Consider the following 7,973-nt stretch of genomic DNA (forward strand, 5'->3'; position numbering starts at 1 on the left):
CTAATATTTTGATAGCCTTGGAGAAAGTTCTGGAGGAATCCCAAGACCTTCATGATCATCTAGTTTTTCTCATTTTTCATCTGAAGAAACTGAGGTTGAATTGAATATATCAAAATATTTTGCCCAAGGTAGAGAATTGGGGAATCTAACATCTAGTATTTTCCTCCCATTATCCTATACTATCTCTCAGGTGGCATTGAGATACTATGGCTACCAGGGAGAATTTGGTCCAGATGTTGTCCTAAAACAAGAGGTCAAAGAGCAAGACTTTTCCTGCTTTAGGCAAAGTGACCAGTACAAAAAATAATAGGCAAGGCTACTGTGTGACTCCCAAGGATCCAGAGTTGTGGAGGTAATTATACTATACAGACATAAAACCCATGAAGCATTCTTGGAACTGTAGATAGGGAAGGACCTTCTTTAAGGAAGGATATCACCCCTGAATACAGGGAGAGTAGTTTGCATGAATGATGCAAAGATGACTGAATTTAGTGTCAGAGCTGCTGCATTGGAGATCTACTTTTGACAATTACTTCTGTGCCCATAGGCAAGTCACTTTCTCTCTGGAAGCAGCTGTTTCCTCATTTATAAAAATGGGAATATTGTGAAGAATAAATGAGCTTCAGACAAAAGAATGAAGTATTTAGTAAACCTCTAAGAAGTACAAATATAAGTTGTTGTTAAAATATTAGGAGCTAGAATTTCTGAGAATCTAGTGGTCTTGGTAATCCAAACCCATCATGGGCTGTGGTCACAGAATTACAGAATTATAGGGATGGAAGGATCTCAGTGGTTATGTGCTCCAATCCAAACACAAAAGGAATTGCGACTATAGGATGTTGATCAGTCTCTGCTTGAAAATTTCCATGGAATGGACATCCACCATCTCTTTGAGTTAACCCATTCCAGCTGTAATTGTTAGGAAGTGTTTTCTGCCATCAAACCTTAATTTGCCTTTTTTTTTTTGTTGTTGCTCCTCATAGTTCTGTCCTCTGGGTTCAAGAAGATCAATCTCTCCTCCAAATGAGAGCCTTTCAAATGCTTCAAAACAGCTAACACGCTTGACTTCCCTCTGACCCTTCTCTTCTCCATGGGGCAGCTAGGTGGTACAGTGGATAGAGCACCAATGCAGGAGTCAGGAGGACCTGAGTTCAAATCTCACCTCAGACACTTGGCATTCACTAGCTCTGTGACCCTGGGCAAGTCACTTAACCCCAATTGCCTCATCTTGAGTCATCTCCAGTCATCCTGATGAATATCTGGTCCCTGGATTCAGATGGCTCTGGAGGAGAAGTGAGGCTAGTGACCTGCACAGCCCTCCCTCACTCAAAACAAAGTCAAGTGCAAGTCATGTCACCATTTCTCTGATGGCATGGTCTTCTTCAGCAAAGGACGAACACACACACAGAAATCTCTTCTCCATACTAAGTTTCTTTAACTTATCTTCATATGACAAGGAAGCCCTTCATCAACCTGGTTACCCTTTCCTGGGCACTACCCAGGTGATCAATTTTTCATCTGTGGTGCCAAGAACCAAACACAGAATTTCAGATAAGGTCTAATGAGGTCATTGTACAGTGAACTCTCCCCTCCTTGTTCCTGGAAGCTTTGCCCTGCTAAAGGCTGACTCATGGACTAGCATCCAGCCCAGAGATGCTTTGGCATGCTGACTGCAAGGACAAGGATGAGTTAGTGAATAGAGGAAGCAAAGAAAAAATCAAGACCTAACTCAGCTTATGTTTGTCTTTGTCTTGGGCCAGACCTATTTACGTGATCTATGTTCTAAATTTCTCATATTCCCCTTTGTTATTGTTTTATTATTAATAGTGTTGATGTTTATTTAGCAGTTCAAAAACAACCTGAGAGAATCCAGATCATTTTGTGTTTGTTCAAGAGCCCAGCAGAGTATGGCAAAGGTTGGAACCCAGCATGTCCTTTCACAGGGTGCAGTAAGTGCTGAAGTTTACATTCTACTTTGTGGTTTACAAAGTGCTCAGTAACTTTATGACAGGTGCACCAGACATTATGATCCTCGTTTGGCAAATGAGGAAATGAGACCCAAGGAGGCTAAATGACCTGCTTATGAAGCAGGTGTGTGGTGCAGTGGAGCAACTCTGGTCTTGGAGTCACGAATACCTGAGTTCAAGTTGGGCCTCAGACACTAGCCATGTGATTCTGGGCAAGTTATTTAACCTGTTTGCCTCGGTTTCTTTAACTGTAAAATAGGGATAATAATAGCACCTATTCCTGAGGGCAGTTGTGAAGATCAAATGAAATAATGATTGTAAAGAGCTCAGCATAGTTCCGGCATATAGTAGGAGCTTACTAAAAGTTTGTTGTTTATGAATGCCTTCCTTCCTTCCATGACCACACAGCTGGTAAATGTCAGAGGCAGGATTTAAACCTAGATTTCCTGACTCTGGGTCCAAGCACTCTTTCCACTATAACATTCTGTCTCTACAGTGAGCTGAGGTTCAAGAACAGCCCAGGTTCGGAAGGGATAACAGCTTATTACAAGCAGAGAAAGTTATAGTTTGGGATGGTGGCCAAGGACCACAAAATGTCTCTGATATAGAGATCACTGCCAGGATGTCCCCTATCACACTCTGAAGGAGGTAGAGTGTAGTTTAGGCTTTGGTGTACCTCCTAGAGATTTCCTCAGAGATTTCAGGAAGAACAAAGGAGGGCCAGTACAAAGAGAAAAATGCTCAGAGGAAGAGTATAAAGCAAGGAAACTTTCAAAGGATTACTTTACCTGGAGAAGTTTCAAAGAAGTAATTAATATTCACACTGGGACTGTGTTGTGAGAACCTTCATTGTTAAGTCACTGGGGATTGTTTTGCAACAACTCAGTTTCAGATACTGGGATTAAAGAGCCTGACATGAGCTTTAGAAGGTAACCAAGGTATGATTCATTTGGGGAGCAAAACCCAGAGGAAATAAATGAAAGTTGCTGGCTGGACAGTCCACTAATACCACTATGTAAGCCAAAGATAAAGATCGCTTACTTGTGATTTAAAGTTGCAGTAGCCTCCAGAGAGTATGTAGTAGATTGAAGAGAGTTTTCAGTACTTTGTTGGGTCCTAAATAGTTTTATAATATGGACAGGGATATGCAAGTGTGAGGCAAATCTATGAAAAGTAGAACTAGAACGAACCACTTGCCTTAAATACTTAAAGGAAATTTTTCACGGTTAACAGGCAGCAGAAATATTAGAGAGTAATATTGTGACAAAATGGAAGATATGATGCAAACATTTATGAGAAAAAGGCATGATTAAAAGCATTTTTTTCTAGAAGGAAAAATTTATAATGGTGGGTGGAAGGTGAGAGCAGAAAACCCAAGAAACCCAAAGGAAATAAACAGGATGAATAGATCCTTGGAAGAAAGTCTATGTCATTAAATGGCTATTTTATTCATAAGTTATGTCTGACTATTGCTTGATTTTTACATTCAGATTGTTTTTATATTGCCTTAATGGAAGAATGTGATTAAAGCTGGGTTGTGTCTTCTCCTCCCAGTGGAAACATGACAGGAATGGTGATGCTTCAGTTTTGCATTGGAGTGATGTTTTTATGGTTTCCTTTTAATGGAGGAAGGGATGGGTGGAGAGAAAGTTTTAAATTTCATCATCTTCCCTTCAATTCATGGGAGAGGTCAGAACTCTTCAAAATGAAAAAAAAAATACGGTCAACATCTGATCTTGGAAAGCAGCAAAAGTTTAAAGAAAGTGAGGGAGTAATAAGCCAAAAAGTGACCTCCTCCAATTGGAAAATTCCACACAGATATCCTAAGGGCAAAAAATTGGAGTACAGTGTCATGTGAAGGAAATGAAGAAAATGAAATGAAAGAGATGCTACGACATTTTAAGAATATGGAATTTTCATCGTGATGTCTGACCCCACATGGAATATGATGATGTAAAACTGAACCACTTTGGGGAGAAAATTAAGCCCATGTGTTTGAATATCTTTGTGGTAAGAATATCTATCCTCAGTAAGTAGGTCATAGTATTTTGAAGCAAACCTAGCACCGATTCAACAATATAGCCAGGTAATCAATTTTACTTTTCTCCATGAATATTAATTACTCGTTCATATCCTCAGGGAGAGATAAGGAGAATCAAGTGTTTTATGTCAACAGAAAAAAAAGGCTTTATTTTTCATTATGGTAAAAAAAGAAATAGTTTCCTTTTGAGAGGATATGTTTGACTACCAAGTGTTTGCAAAAGAGAAACAATTTAAATTATGGGGACTCTTTAAATTATACATGCTAACACATGCATGCACACATAGACATGCACACACCCACCCTAAGCTGATAGGACAGCCAAATGTTTTCAAAATGTTTCCATCCATTTCTTTCTATGGAAGGGGTGCCTCATCATAGAATTGTCTGGGAATGTGTTAGCATAACATTTTGGCTGTTAAAAAATGTGCCAACATTTCAACATATGTCTATCCATAACATATACTAACTTTTAGGAAGCACCCGTGTAGAAATGTTGACGCCTACATTCGTGGCTCTGTTTCTCCATGGAGCCTTCGCTTGCCTTTGAGGCATCTGTCATATTTTGTTCATGCTACTCTCCTAGGGATCATGTGAGTGTCATGGCCAACATGGAGAGGGACAATAATTACTTTGTGATTTGTGCCTTCCTTTCCCTACTTCCCCATTAAAACTGAAGGTATCATCCTCCAAATGGAACGTTTAATCATCTTGTCATCATCATCCCATGATAGTGACTGGAAAAGAGATTTTATAGCTGCATATGTGTATGTTTATTATTTTAACAACCACTTTTCTCATGGCCAATGTATCGGGACTGGATCTAGAAATTGTTTTTGAGAAGTCACAATAAAAGTCAGGTATACTAAGCTGATTCAAAAGGGAAGAATTCTGAGTTGTGATCCTGGAACTTTCCTACTATAACTGGGATTGAATGTCTTGGGTTGGTTTTCACTAGGAAGCCAAAGAGCTGAAGTGAGATGGAATGGAATGGAATGTTTTGGTCATTGGAAATTTAAAGTGAAAATCTCAAGGTCAGAGAGACATACCAAGATAGAGTGGTGGCAGACTCTCCTGCCAGGACCTGCCATTGATTTCCTTACCTTTGCTTCACAAGTGAGGAGTTGGCAGTGGTAAAAGGCAATGAAAAGTCCCTGCCAGTAATAAATGGGACAGTGACTGATTGGAAAAGTACTGACCTATGAGAATCAGTTTTCACCCAGTCCTAAGTCCATTCCGCATGCCACTAAGACTTGAATTCAGAGCTGCTAAGTCTATAACTGGTGACCCTGCTGGATGCATTAGTCAAATATCAATTGTGTAAAGTGTTGTGTTTTCTATTTTCCATTGCTTCCTTATAGGTGGGCCTTCTTTGAGAGTAAATAAACCGAATACTTTGACTAAATAAACCAAATGGTTTCTTCATTAGAACTCCTGAGTCTAGAGTAGCCTACCACTGCCTGATAATTCTATGAAGGTGGGGAGGCTGTGCCATTATCTAAGTCTTGAGAAGCTGAAGGCACGCAATCACATAGTAAGTGTTTTATTATGAATTGCTTTAGTGGGTTTTTTGTTCTTTCAATTCTAAAACATTGCACAGTGTTAGATATGTCCTGACCACTGATGTTAAATTAAGCACTTGATATAGTGAATATAGATAGTTTTAGAAACAGATCTCTGAAACAAAGTCTGATTTAGCTTCAAGTTTCTACCTCTGAGATATATGTGCGTGTGTATGTATGCGTATAACACATATATACATATATATATATATATATATACTTGCTATATAACCTAAATTATATATCCCCTCCATGCCTCAAATAGCTCTTTAAAATAAACCCTTGTAGAATGGTTGCCTATGTGCATTAAAGAGAGGGAATTTCTGCATTGGAAACTTTGTGCACTAATGAAATCATGTCTTGACCAAAAAAAATTCTTGTTAATTACAATCAGTAAAAAATCACAACAAAGATATTTATCAGATAGTGTAGTAAAGTGGAAAGTACTAAAGTGAGAAAAACTGAGTTTGACTCTTAGTCTTAGTGACCTGGGCAAGAAACCTGGCCCCTCTGCTGCCTAAAAATGGAAGGTTTGGATTTGATGACCTCAAATGTTCATTCTAATTTTAATGCTGTGATTCTTGTGAAATAAATGTCTTATCATAAGCAAATTTTTGGATTCAAATCAGACTCAGGCGTATATAACAGCAAATAATTGGACAAAAATTTTTTTTAAAGTAGGTACAAAAGTAAACATATCAGAATATTTGGTATTTTGTTGCTAGTCATTTTTTCAGTCATGTTTTACCCTTGACCTCATTTGGGGTTTTCTTGGCAAAGACACTGGAGTGGTTTCCCATTGCCTTCTACAGCTCATTTCACAGATGAGGAAACTGAGGCAAACAGGGTTAAATGACTTGCCCAGGGTCACGGAGCTACTGTCTCAGGCTGGATTTGAACTCAGGAAGAGGAGTCTTTCTAACTCCAGGCTCAGCATTCTAGCCACTGCACCACATAGTTGCCTCCCCCAAATCCTAGATCTGTGATTGAATTGATGGGCAATTTTTCTGCCTCTTCTAGTCTTAGACAATTGATAGGGAGCGCTGAGTGGCAAAGTGCTTGTCTAGGGTCACAGAGCCAGTCTGTGTCTGAGGAAAGTTTGAAATCAGTTCTCCATTTAGAGTCTGGTTCTCTCTTTACTTTGTTATGTTGCCTTTTATCTGGTAGAGAACACCCATGTTTTGTACTGAGTTTTTCAATTTTCATTTGGATGAATGAATTTTTTGTATCACATAAACATACTCTATGAACCTTCAAATAATTGAAGATCTTTATTGAAATCACTCTCTGTTTCCGAGGTTGAACAACTCTGATTCTCCTATAACTTATACCAAGACCCATCTTTCTTCTTTTTATCCACTCTTAGTGCTGCACTCCATTTTTTTTCTGGCATATTCCTTAGAAAGCAGAACTGACTAATATTGGATACAGAACTCTAATGGGTAGCTGAACAATGTGGAGTACATTAGGAGAATTAATTCCTGCCTCTTGCATGTCATATTGATGCTAATACATCCCAGCTTTTTAAGTAACAGAATTATGGGACTCATTTGTATTGTTAGCGGTTTATTATGACCCAAGAGTGCTTTTAGTTGCCATATTGGTGCCCGGCCAATCTCTCCTCATCTTGAATCTCTCCATTTTGAATTTTTCTCTTGATTATTGTACTCTGGACTTCATATTAAACTTCTTCCTGTTTTGGTTGGAACTCAAATTTTTAAACTTTCTCAGGACCATTTAGAACCATCAAATTATAGAATTTTAAAATTGGAATTATATTCCTGTCCTATAAGGTTATGAACTAGCTCATCCAATTTATAGATTCAATTCCTCTGGTTAATATTTACATTAATATGTGTGTATATTCATTAATTCATATAATAAAAGTTTATTAGGCATGTCCTATGTGCAAGTATCTGTGCTAGAGATGTTAGGGATGTAAAAACAAAAAGAAAAATCCTCTTGCCCTCAAAGAAGGTAGAGTCTAAATATACTGAAATTATATCCCTGCTCCCAAGTTATAGGGAACCATACTACCTATGTTCATGGTACACTGTGGATATAGGTTCTCTAAAATCATAGTTCAGGAGTCCCCACTGATGCATTTACCTTAATGATTAATCAGAGGGCAGAATAAGTTAAAGGCAAAGATATTTAATAAAATGGAATATTAAGGAAGGTAGCAATAAAATGTTTCCCTCGTAGATTTAGGGTATACTTTCCTAGAGGAAATGGGAAATATGTGTGTTCAGGGCAAAAAGTGAGTACTTTTTATCTCTGATACTGAAAAAACAGTTGTTTTCTAGTGATACTATCATGATGCTTCTGGTGGATCTGGCATCATCACATGATTCCCACTGTACCTGCTCCCAGTTAATTTTAACAGTCTTCACTGGCTGCTGC

At 38.4% G+C, this 7,973-nt stretch overlaps 1 long non-coding RNA gene across 1 annotated transcript; it reads left to right on the forward strand.

Moving 5' to 3' along the window:
* Positions 1–2,911: 2,911 nt before the first annotated feature.
* On the forward strand, positions 2,912–5,489 carry LOC140524210 (uncharacterized). The gene is made up of 3 exons (XR_011973611.1): positions 2,912–2,982; positions 3,786–3,977; positions 5,370–5,489. It is a non-coding gene; the product is annotated as an uncharacterized lncRNA (long non-coding RNA).
* Positions 5,490–7,973: the final 2,484 nt, after the last annotated feature.

Source organism: Notamacropus eugenii, chromosome 1 (assembly GCF_028372415.1).
Source record: "Notamacropus eugenii isolate mMacEug1 chromosome 1, mMacEug1.pri_v2, whole genome shotgun sequence".
Classification (NCBI taxonomy): Eukaryota; Metazoa; Chordata; class Mammalia; order Diprotodontia; family Macropodidae; genus Notamacropus; species Notamacropus eugenii.